Genomic DNA, 13,316 nt, shown 5'->3' with positions numbered 1-13,316 from the left:
ATTCCAAAAATTCCAAATAAATTCAAAATTCAAAATTTAAATTCATGAACATTCTGGAAAAATTCCATGACACTCATAATGTTCAAAATCTTAGGTTAAAAATTTCGAAAATTTTCCGGAAAAACAATGTTGCGGTTTATCGATATTTAATAAAAATAATCATAAAAATATGGAAAAATTATTTTCATTAACTTTTCAATTTTAGATCTGAAAAAATATAATAAAAGCAACATTAGACGTTTTCCTAAGTCATAGATTATGTTTTATTAATTTTCCACTAATAATGTCACTATTTATGCTATTTTTCTTCAAAAATTCATAAATCATGCTAAAAGACTTCTTTATAGCCAATTATTTTACACACATCTTGTAAAATTGCATGTGACAACATATTAATTTTCTATGACCAGATTCGAAATTTAACTCATATTAACCTATTTTTCACTTAAATCCGTATTAAATAATGAAAAATTCATTTTTCGAGCATAACTAGTCCAAAAATTATGAAACTTTACAGGTTATCTCAAAATAATATATGTGACAACATATACAAAAAGCAAGAGAAAATTCGAAGTATAGCAAATTCTAGACCGAAAATGACATTTTTACTCATAAAATCACATTTAAATGCCATTATTGTAAATTATGAACAATAAAAATCCAAAAAATTAACCAAAATATCCTAAAACATTTTAGGACCAGAAATATTAACATGCATGTAATTATTTCGTGATATATCATAATAACACAAATTTTACAAGTTTTATTTGTTATTCATATAACTCGGAAAAACTTTTAACCAATTTGCATGCAAACAACCGTGGCTCTAGATACCGATTGAAGGAAATGTAGATTCTTATACATATAAACATACTCATATATGTCTAAACTAATTTGTCATAAAATTAAAACGCATTTTATGCATGCAAACAAAATAACAAAGAGAAGAAATCATATTCTTACAATGGTATTTCGTTCAAATGGGCACAAGTGAGTTCTCCTACTCACTTGTTCTTGAGCTCTCCAAATGGAAGAACAAGGATTCAAGTATAGAATCCCTCCCAAAAGCATATACCCAAGGAAATCTCTTAATAACTAATATTATGTAGATCTAGTAATAATATTAGTTATACTTAAAATATGACACAAAATAATATGTATTGGCACTACAAAATCTCGGCCAAAGGAAAGAGTTTTGTGTATTTTTCTCTCTAAGTTTTCACAAGTTATGGAGAGATTTATTTTTCTTACTCTAGAAAAATATTTAGTGAAGTGATGAATGAATATTAGAGGAAAACATTTTTAGTTTTCCATAAGGAAAACCGATTGGAGGGTTTTGGGAAGCCAATGCATGGATCCCTTTTTCTTCCCCATGAAGAGTAGGCTTGCATGCCTAGATATAGAGTGTAATAATTGTGTTTTTCCCTTATCAAAATAATCAACACAATTTATCCACTAACACCCTCTAATTTTCGGTACACATGAGATAAAATGGGTAGTCCATTTTATTTTGTCATATGTCAATTTTGTCACATGTAACATGTTACATGACATGTTACAATGCAATGTATTTTTATCATATTAAAAATCAACATACTCATAAAATATGTCATTTACAAAATTGACTAGTAATTCATAATTACTCGTACCAAAAATGTTTCCAAATTATAAACTACAACATTCTGTATTTATAATAATTTATTCATTCCGTTTCAATTGTTTCTGTAAACAATAATTTCATCCAAGTAATAAAATAATTCGATTACTTAGACCGTGTCTTATTTAATCACATTTACAATAAGATACGTAAATTATACTCACAAAATCATCCGTCAATTTTAAGTAATTTAATTAACTCATATCGGTATACGATTAATTAAATAATCAATTAAGAGTATTTCCCTATAGGTATGACCTAAGGGGATCAATCGATCACCACCGTCGCACGACAGTAATGTCAAACTCTAGTCAGCCAATCATTACCGATATATGTTGACCAGTTGACAGTAACAATATTACTTCCCAATTGTATTCTTAAAATGAGATTTAATAATGATATTTAAATCATGTGATCGCACTATTGTTGAGGACACATTTCCCAACACCACCGTGGGGCATAGTGATCGTCATCGTTAATCGTTTCACAAGCAAATATACGCCAGTTCCGGAAACAGGCAAAACATCACACCAATATCTGAAGAAAGCCAGTTGCCACAAATATCATCAGGTTCACCACCAATAACATGAGTGCAGACCTCAACGTCAGGGTCTCCGCCAAAAACCAATCGTCCATCCAAAACCAGTCATCAAAAGGTGTCCCGAGAGATGGAAGTTCAACCAAGAATTGAGAGGGAAATATGACATGTTCAGCAGGAGCAAGATACTCGCTCAACAAGCCACGTCAGGCACCAGATTCCCCCACCACCTAATCCAACCCAGGTTATAATCAATCGGATGGATAATCTACAGAAGACGATTGATAGCATAAGGGAAAAGAACATAAAGGCGAAGGTTAAGGCAGCAGAGGATAACCGAGCACTCGGGGAACAGATAGACGCCATGCAACAACAAAGAGCTACTCCAACCTCGGTGGCAATCAAGAGCCAGATCCCAGCAGCAAGCCGTTCACATGAGGCGTCAAGCATCAAAGAGCAAGCACGCTCATTCCCCTATGAGTTGGTTACCAGGTTAGATCTGTCAGGGACACCACCGGAAGGAGGCATAGTTCCACGTGGACTAGGATATCTAACACCTGATAATTGGTCGACAACGAGCAATATAGAACCGAGGATAGGTAATGTCCCAACTAGTAATTTTGTTGCTACTGACCAGACACCTAGTGCAGGATTTGTCAATCGATAGATAATAGGTTGGCACCCAGGATCCTTAATGACGACAATCCCCTCAGTCACAGAGCATCGGAGCCCCATGACAACTTGGCTAAGGGGTAGTATCCAGAATCATCAGCAACCTGCTTACAATCCCCATGTTGCCTATGACAATATTAGGGACAAGCAGTACTAGGAGATCAAAGACATGCTAAGCAGGATCCCGGGGATGACTTCTTCCCTGGAGAAGGCAGCCCCTGACAACTATGAAGATTCCCCATTCATAGACGTCATATCACTGGTTATCGTGCCAAAGAGATTCAGTGCCCCCACAGTGACACTCTATGATGGCACAATAGACCCCTTTGACCATGTCAGCTAGTATAAGCAAAATATGATGGTAGTAACAGCAACCGAACATCTGAAAGAAGTCTGTATGTGTAAAGGATTTAGGTCAACACTGTCTGGAGCAAAACCTTGCAGTGGTTCATTAATATGCCAAACTGGTCCATAGCAACATTCGCTAGATTGGTAAACGCATTCACTCAACAGTTTTCCAGCATTAGGAAACCTAGGAAGCATACCAGCGACCTGTACAGGGTGGTTCAAGGGTTAGATGAGAAGATAAGAGATCTTATCACCAGATTCAACAAAGAAAAAGTGGCAATACAGGGGTGTAACGTGCCAACCGGAATAGAAGCATTCTGGCACGGACTCCACCAGGACTCAGACCGGTACATGGAGCTGACTAGGCACCTCTACCGAACCTTTGAAAATGTTCAAGCCAAGGCAACAGAAGCAATGAGGTTGGAAGAAGATGTGTCATCTAGAAGAAGTCTTCCAGGTGTGGAAAGGACAAGCAAGAAATCTGCAACAGAAAAGAAGGAGGAAAGATCCAAACCCTAAAGCTCGGTCAACCTGGTCATAACACTTTCCATGGCAAATTGCACAGGAAGAAAGTTTCTGGTAGATACGGGAAGCTCAGTCAACTTGGTTGATGCGTGTCTTTTATATGATGTTTTACATCCTATTTTACACGCATTTCAGAGCTCCTTCATGTAGTTTATGCTACATTTTTCCCTATTTCCGTCTACTTCCGTATTTTGTACATTATTGCAGAAATGTGAAGAATCCAGCGGAAATCAAGCTAAATCCGTCCCCGAGTATCCTGCATTGCATTTGACGTGAAGAATTCACTTAAGGAACAAGCTTGGTGCGCATTCCAAGGCCCAAAAGACAAATCCACGGGATTATAGAAGTCAATAGCAGCTAAAGCAGTCGATCGACCACTACCTTAAGTCGATCGACCAACCATCGGGTTCCAGAAGCTACTGTTCATTGCTATTCAGTCGATCGACCAGTCCTAGCAGTCGATCGACCAAGCCGCTATCCCAGACGAGAATTAAAAGATCGAGGAAACGCAAGCCCATTGAGTTTAGGTTTTGATAATAATTGTTACGTATATTTTCTATATAACGTAACCTAGAAACATCAGTTTAGATATGAAGTTTTCACATTAAGTTTTACATACAGTTCTTTAGAAATAATTAGGGTTTGGGAAACTATTTCGCACTGGATTTTCGTTGTGCTTTCAATCATTCCGTTACGATCCTTCTGCAATTTCGGTATTCACTTGCTCTATTTTCAGTTCCTCTTTATTGCATTGATAGTATAGAAATTGTTAGTTAGTCTCCCGAAACCGAATTATCATTATTGTTAATTGTTTGTTCATTCGTTTTAAGCATGAAACCTTCTGTCTATTTCGTTAATTTCATTGTTGTTATCATCGTTAGTATGAGTAGCTAATTTATTCGTGCTAGGATGTAGGGGAATTATAGTGTAGGCGGCAATATAATGATCACGGCTTAATTCGCGTGTTGGTCGATCGACCGCCACACCTGGTCGATCGACTGACCACGTGAGGTTTTTATTTTCGTTTTAATTGTTTTAATTCTTAATTCGACGAATCGAGTGCACACGACTAGTTGAATGTTTAGGATATGACTGGCCCATTAGATCGAGAGATAGGGACAGTTGTTAGATCACCAATTAAAATGACTAAACTATACTAAGATCGAAAGATAGGTAAAGTTTAGATTATAAGTCACTTTTAAGGACGAGAGTCGTATTAGTGATATTAGGGACTTATAGCGAGGTCGAAAGATGCTATTTGTTAAGGGTGGACCGAGAGGACCTCTTTATTTCCCGCCTCATGTGTTTTGTTTTAGATCTGTTTAGTACGCTGCCGCCGAAACTATAACAAACCGATCATCCTTGCACCCCTTCTTTTATCTGTCTTATTCGCGTTTTTAGTTCATTGTCTTTATTTGCTATTAGTATAAACCAAATCAATTCAACCCCCACTTTTGTTACCTTAGACTAAATTAGACAACTATTAATTACATTCGCCTCCTTGTGGTTCGACCCTGTTGCCACTAGCCTAGTTTAGTTTTAATAGAAAATTATAAATCTTATTTTTGGTACTCACAACGACGGGTATCAAATTTTGGCGCCGTTGCCGGGGAGGCAATTGTTCTAATTTTTAGTTGTTTTTATTTAGTCTTTCTTTAGTTTAAGGGACTTCCGTTCCTTAAACTTTTCTTATATTCTTTTTTGTAGTTTCTTCTTATGCGCAGGTCACAGGGTGGTGAACTAGTACCATTAAATCCTGAGATCGAGAAATCCTTGCGCGAGTTGAGAGGACCACAAAGGGTATTACCGACAGAGGAAGAGCTGAGTACTCTGTCAAGCTACTACGAGAACGCCCTGTTCGAAGGAGATCCACCTACATCTCCTGCTTCTATTTCTTCAGCTGAGACAATCACTTCTCCAGAAATTCCAGTCATGGCTGAAGAAGCAACCATTGCCAGTCACTCAGAGCCGACAACTGCGAATCTCTACAAAGGATTCGAACTACCAGGGGAGGCGACAAAATTCGAGCCAAAGCCTTCATATATCAACCTGGTTGAGAGAAACCAGTTCGGGGGAGCTGCAAATGAAGATGCAGCCAAGCATATGGAGATTTTTATTGACTGTTGCTGCTCTATACCCCCGCCGACCGGTGTGACTCAGGATCAAATCAAGGAGACCATGTTCATTTTCTCTCTTCGTGACGCTGCAAGAGCGTGGCATAGAGATCTGGACCGAGCCGTCCATGGGATCACCGACTGGAATTCCTTAGCCCTGGCATTCTACAAAAATTACTTCTCTGCCTCGAAGATGAATGCCATTAGAGCTCAGATCACAAGCTTTAAACAAGGGCCTGATGAGAACTTTCATGAAGCATGGGTCCGTTTTAAGAAACTGGTGCGAACCATACCGCACCATGGGTTCGAAAAATGGAGTCTTTGCAACCAGTTCTATAATGGGCTGTATGACGATCAGAGGGCTATTTTGGATGCTGCAGCCAATGGCCGATTTGCTGAGAACATGGGAGAGACTAAGGGGTGGAAGATCATCGATGATTTGGCCACTCATAAGGCTGAATATGGGAATTCGAGAGGAAACCAGAGGAGAGCTGCTGAATCTTCCTCTGTTGCTGCACTAGAAGCTCTCACTGCAAGGTTTGACAAATATGAATTGGGAGGAGCTTCTAAAGGTGGGATGTACCATGTTAACGTTGTTTCAGACGGTCCTTTCGTCTGTAGAAGATGTGCAGCTGAGGGGCATATCTCAGAGAATTGTTCTGTTCCCTTTGAGTCTTGTGCTGCCTTTCAACACTATAGGCAGACAAACACGTACTACGAGCCGAATGTCCACCCCAACTTGAGGTGGAGTAGCCAGAATGTCCTGAATCCGACTCAACCTCCACAACAGCAGCAGCAGCAGCAAGCTTATGTGCCCCCTCATCATAAGCAACAACAATACCAAAAACCTCCCTATGTGCCGCAGCAGCAACAATCCCAGAATTCCGATTTTGCTGAGTTTAAGAACTTGCTGCTGAAGGAGTCCCAAGTTAGAGAGGCCGGGATGAAGCTACTAGAGAGCCAAATTGCTCAATTGGCTAGTAAGAGTACCACTCGAGCTCCCGGACACTTACCGACTCAAACTGACCAGAAAGAGACCCTGAACGCCATTACTTTGAGGAGTGGGTCTACCCTTGAGGGGCCTGCTATGGTCGAGGATGCCCCTGAAAAGAATGAGGCGGAACCGAGTCAAAAGAAAGCTTTAACGAAAAATAACAAGAACAAGGCGTCTACCAGGTACATCAGTCGATCGACTGATATACCCGGTCGATCGACTGATATGCGGGTTACATGAGCTTCTGGAACTGTACACCTCAGTCGATCGACTGAGCAAGGTGGTCGATCGACTGAGGCCCCTGCTGATATTAAGAAATTTCGTCCTTCAATGCCCGATAGTTTGAGAGACCATTTGTTCCGGGGTTCGACAACTCCGAAAGTATTGGGGCAAGACCCGAGTGCTGATGGGTCAGTCCCGGCTCCGAAGTTCGACCCAATGTCGGTCAATTGCTCACATTTGAGACAGTCTGAGGAGGGGTCGAGCTTCAACAAGGAGAAAGTTGTGGACTTTCAGCCTAAGTCCACGGATGCCGGTATGCGCGATTTAGAGGAGAGGGCTAAGCTACTTCTTACAGCCCCATATCCAGAAAGACTAGTGGCGGCGAAGGAACAGGTATCTTTAAACAAATTTGAAAAAGTTATTCGTAGCTTGAACGTACAAGTACCTTTCCTTGAGTTAGTCAACCAAGTGCCCGCTTATACTAAATTTATGAAACAACTTTTGTCCAAGAAGCGGTCACTTGAAACTGTGCATACTGTCGCATTAACTAAAGAGTCATGCTCTTATTTGTCTCATACTGCACCCCCATAAACTAGAAGACCCAGGTAGCTTCTCAGTTCCTTGTAGCATAGGTACCTTCTCTATTGAGAAGGCATTATGTGACTTAGGAGCTAGTATAAGTGTCATGCCCTTGAGTCTAGCTAGGAAGCTGAAACTGACTAGGTTTGCAGTGACCGACATGACAGTACAGATGGCTGACCGATCTGCGGTCCAGCCAATATGAGTCTTAGAGGACATTCCGGTCCAAATAGGAAAGTTTTTCTTCCCTGCCGAATTCGTTGTACTTGACATGCCTGAGGATGCCCACATACCTATCATATTAGGTAGATCATTTCTGCACACTGCTGGTGCAGTCATAGATGTCGGTCTAGGAACCTTGACTTTCAAAGTGGGAAAGCATTCTATTGTCTTTGCCCAGCCGGCTAAGAAAAAGGACCCCATGTGGCTTGTAACTTGTAATACGGTTTCTGACAAGAAATCGTACTTTCTGCTTCCTGATATGCCTATCTCTATTCCTATTGTAACCCCTCCGCCCCAGAATGGGAGCAAACTGGAGGAAGATTTGTCTATTTCTGATATTGCAGGAGCTGGTTTGGGGAAGGACGAGCTACAAGTTACTTCAACTGTGAAGAAGTCGATCATTCAAAGAGGAGGTATTGGCTGCCTTAGCTATGCCACCGATGAGGAAGTTGATGACGAGCCGGTCAAAGTAACGGAGTCTGACTTGGATTCTGACGAGCTGGAGGAGGTCCTTGATTGGGGAGATGATGAGAGTGTTGATCCGTTGAGCCATACGGACGTGGAAGATGAGAAGGGTGCAGCTGACAAGATAAGCATAGATGAGGCTACCTCTAGTAGCCAGAAGCCGACGAAGTGGGCCATACCGTGGCCGTTTTTGATCAACTACTAGTTGGTCACATTGCTTATCAGACATTTTATTGCTTTTAAACACTTTTTTTTATTACTTTTGTGTGCGCGAAACTTCGAATTTTATTTTGCTTGCTTAGGATTTTATATGCTTTAGACTTTACTTTGGGTTTTGCGCAATTTTGGGCGCGTATTATTGTGCATTTGCAGGTTTTTAGACCTCATTAGCTCAAGAAATTGAGCAAATAAGAAGAAATAAGATGTTACAAGAGATTTCCGATCGATCGATCGTCCGTTGGTCGATCGATCGTCTGCGGTTTACGGAGCTTCGTTCTGTTCACTTGGTCGATCGACTGAGTGGTGTGCTCGATCGACCGCGCTGCACTGCTGTACCTGTTCACGACCTCTCTCCTGCTATGTTTGGTCGATTTGCAGAATTAAGGGAGTTTTCTACCCCACTTTATCTTCCGTCATTAATTATTTCTTCTATTTTCCTCAATTATGCACATAATATCGCTTCTTTATTGCTTTCTCGGTTTTATGCGTGGTACTTAGTTTGTCTTTCAGGTACTTTTTGGTAGCACTGCTGGCTACTGAAACCTCCTAGCTCACGCTGGTTTGGGGAGGTTTCCTTTGCTGCGCTTAAAGTCTTGTGAGTTCCCGATTTCCACTTCATGTCATTTTTATCTATTTCATTTTACGCATATTCCCGTTTCTCTTTCTTCATTACATGCTTTTGCACAATGGGGACATTGTGCGATTTGGTTTGGGGAAGAGTTTTGCGTCGCATATCATTTGCTTGCATTCACGTTTACATTTTTGCCTTGCATTGTTTATTTCATTTTTCATATATACAAAAATCCAAAAAATTGAAAAATTTCAAAATTTCAAACAAAAATGCACTTTTATTTTAGCATGTAGGTCGAGTCGGAACGGTAGTATTTCCATGATGACATTGCAATTGCATCTGTTTTCGCCTAAGCCTTGCTAATTAACATGTTATTAGTAGAATCATATATGCATATCTACGAGTTTTCGTTAACTTATTTGCTGGACCTTAGACTTGACTTTGAATTTTGGCAACCTACATCATATTTCTGAGATTTAGAGCCTATAACTGGTGACATTTATGACCGGTTTATTTAGGAATGTGAGTAGTACTCCTTATGAGACATGTTACATAAATTTGCATAAATATGAACTTAATCTGCTTAATACCTGTATGCATTCGGTTTGTGGTTCGTTGACACATGTGGTAGAGGTTTTCCTTTATTCATTTTACCCATAAGCTCCACACTGCCAAAAATAGCTTTTTTGTCCCATTACTATATCCTACATTTAGCCTGTCCTTTGTCAAGCTAGTAGTCCATGTTTTTGGGATTGTTACTTCGTTTTTGGTGGTATTTGCTCAATTGAGATGATTGTTGGGAAAATGAAAAGAAGGAAAGAAAGAAATAAAAAAAAAAGAAAAGAAAATGATTCGAAAAAAAGAGAAAAAGAGGTTCTGTACTGTTCAAAGCAGTCGATCGACTGGAGTTCGAAAGAATAAAAAAAAAGAAGAAAGAATCAATTCGCATAATTCAAGCCTTTATCTCTTGGCGATTTTTGCTCCCATGTATTATTCATATTTTATGGGGAGTTGGTTGATTGCTTTTATACCAGGGATTGTGAGTTTTGTGCTTGCTATAGCACTGTGTCGATTGATTATGAGCAAGAAGTTGGATGTTGCCATATGGTTCCGTTTTGGTACTAGCTTGATCACCTTGTAACACCCCCATACTCCAAGTGCCTTACCAGGACCACTCAGGTATGAGGACATCACCATCTCGGTCGCCCGAGGTATGATAATCAAATAGACAAAACAGAAACAACATTTAATATAAATAGTTTAATGAATAAATACAATCCTCGAAACCAAACTGAAAGTACAATACATTATTCCAAACTATCTGTTCTCAACTGAAATGTAAATAAATGCTAAACTACAGCGGAAGACTCTATCGTCATGTCGTGGCCATCCCAACTATCCCCGTACTCATCTCTATACCTGTCCAATATCTGCTCACCATCCCCGAATGGATCACCGCAGGTTTACAAAACAACACCGGGGTCAGTACTAATCACACAAACAATATAGACAGCAATAACAAGATACACATACAAATGAATCACACACACACGCACACACCAACTCCCATCATCTCAATACTTGACCGTCCACTGGACCCACCGCCGCCCGATGGGGGACCGCAGCCGTTCCCACCTAAGCCCCGCTCATCGTACGAGCGATAACCCTGTCCATTAATGTGCACATCCCCTTTCGTGGTGGGTTCCACGAAGGGCGAAAGTAGGGCGTGAAGTCACTCCCGCAAGTGACCCCACTCAGCCGAGAACGCATCTCGAGAACCATAGACAACCAATCACAATCACAATCACAATCACAATCATCATATCAAACAACTAACTACAGCACATCACCAATATCCCATTATGGGACTAATACTGAGTAGGAAATCCTACCTGGAAAGCACAACACGCAGACGGTATCTACAAAATGTATCAAAACGGCTCCTCTACGAATTCTCCTCCTACCATACAACACATAGATGCTACCATTCAAATACTACTCATAAAAACCCCCAATTCCTAAATTTGGGTTTCATCAATCTTAACAAAACATTATATAAATTATATTAAAAGCTTACCCTCGACGCAGGGAATCCAACGACGCGAACTACGATACGAACTGACCGTCTGAACTCCGGGAATTGTCAAGAACGCGATTAGGAAGAAGACTAGTTGCTTTCTCTCTTAAACAGGTTTTAGGTTTTGTAAAAAGTGATTTAAAACAATTACGAATATGTTTAAATACCTTAATCGCGTAATTAACAAAACCCGAGAAAACTCCCCCGTAAAACCGGACACTCGATCGAGTACCCAAGGTACTCGATCGAGTACCCCCCTACTCGATCGAGTGCCCCAGCTACTCGATCGAGTACCCAACAGGTCAGAAACTATTTTATTCCGCAACTTGCCCTTACTCGACAGAGTAAGGGCTACTCGATAGAGTACCCCAAGACATATAAATACGGAGTATTACAGTCTTCCCTCCTTAAAAGGAACTTCGTCCCCGAAGTTCAAACCACTTCTAAAACAACGGTACTCCAAAACATTCCCGACTCAACAACCAAAACAAAACTCAATATAAAACACGCTACTTACCCAACTCATCCCGACAACCTACCGACGCAACATATAAAAAAAAAGGTGTGTAAAACTCTTAAAAACTGCTCGCGATCATCTCCTACCCCCCTAAAAGAAACAAGGTTACGTCCCCGTAACCATACATACCTGATCAAAAAGGAAGGGGTAACGCTCTTTCATGATATCCTCTGCCTCCCATGTAGCTTCCTCAGTCTCGTGGTTAGACCAAAGGATCTTAAGCAAAACTGTTTCACCACTCCTGGTCTTTCTAACCTTTCGGTCTAGGATCTGCTTAGGCACCTCCAGATATGATAAAGACTCATCCAGCTCTAAGCTCTCTGCCTCCAACACATGTGACGGGTCACTCACATACTTCCGCAAAATGCGATACATGAAACACATTATGCACTCTTTCTAATGCACTTTGGTAATGCCAGACGATAAGCAACTTCCCCAACTCGCTCTAAGATCTCATAAGGCCCTATAAACTTCTGACTTAGCTTGCCTTTCTTCCCAAACCTCATAACTCCACGCATTGGAGACACTTTCAGAAGAACCTTGTCCCCAACCTGAAACTCTATGTCCCGACGATGTAGATCTCGCATAACTCTTCTCGATCGATCCCGGGTCGCTCTCATCCGTTCCCCGATCATCTTAATCTGTTCCACCATCTCATGCACCATCTCTGGTCCTAAAACCTCTGCCTCGGCACTATCGTCCCAACAGATTGGACTCCTACATCTCCTCCCATACAAAGCCTCAAACGGTGCCATACCAATACTAGTGTGATAGTCATTATTGTAAGAAAATTCTATCAAGTCCAACCTCTGCTCCCAGCTACCACCAAAATCCATCACACAAGCTCGCAACATATCCTCAAGGGTCTTGATTGTTCTCTCAGTCTGCCCATCTGTCGCAGGATGAAATGCTGTACTCATCTTCAAAGCTGTTCCCAACGATTCCTGCAACTCCTTCCAAAACCTCGATATAAACCTCGCATCTCTGTCGGACACTATGTCCTTAGGGACTCCATGTAACTTAAGCACGTTCTTTCGATAGGCCATAGCCAAGTGTGCCTTAGTCCATGTATCTTTCATTGGAACAAAGTGAGTGACTTGGTCGACGATCCACTATCACCCAGATCATGTTGTTACCTTGTTGACTCTTAGGCAAACCCACAATGAAATCCATGGAAATGGATTCCCACTTCCACTCGGGCACCTCTAAAGACTGAATCTTACCTTGTGGTCTTCTCTGTTCCCCTTTAACTCTTTGGCATGTCAAACAACGGGACACGAACTCAAATGTCTCTTTCTTCATCCTGTGCCACCAAAACGTTTTCTTCAAATCTTTGTAAAGCTTGTCTCCACCCGATGCACCGAATATGGTGTGAAATGTGCCTCTGTCATGATTGTCTTTTTTAACTCCTCGTCATTAGGAACACACCACCTACCATCAAACCTCAAGCTACCATCTGTATGAATGGAAAACCGGGACACTGTCCCTTTCTCTACCCCAGCTCTCCACTCCACTATCTTAGGATCCAAAGCCCGCTTATCCCGAATATCATCATAAAACTCAAGCAGATCTTTGTCATATCACCCATGGCATCTC

At 40.9% G+C, this 13,316-nt stretch overlaps 1 non-coding gene across 1 annotated transcript; it reads right to left on the bottom strand.

Annotated features, from left to right (window-relative positions):
• Positions 1-6,053: 6,053 nt before the first annotated feature.
• LOC141603952 (small nucleolar RNA R71) lies at positions 6,054-6,160 on the bottom strand. Its single transcript, XR_012525785.1, has one exon. It is a non-coding gene; the product is annotated as a small nucleolar RNA R71 (small nucleolar RNA).
• Positions 6,161-13,316: the final 7,156 nt, after the last annotated feature.

This window comes from Silene latifolia, chromosome 9, assembly GCF_048544455.1.
Source record: "Silene latifolia isolate original U9 population chromosome 9, ASM4854445v1, whole genome shotgun sequence".
In the NCBI taxonomy this organism is placed as follows: Eukaryota; Viridiplantae; Streptophyta; class Magnoliopsida; order Caryophyllales; family Caryophyllaceae; genus Silene; species Silene latifolia.
The sequence above is the reverse complement of the archived record's forward strand: the minus strand, read 5'-3'. Positions and strand labels throughout refer to the sequence as shown.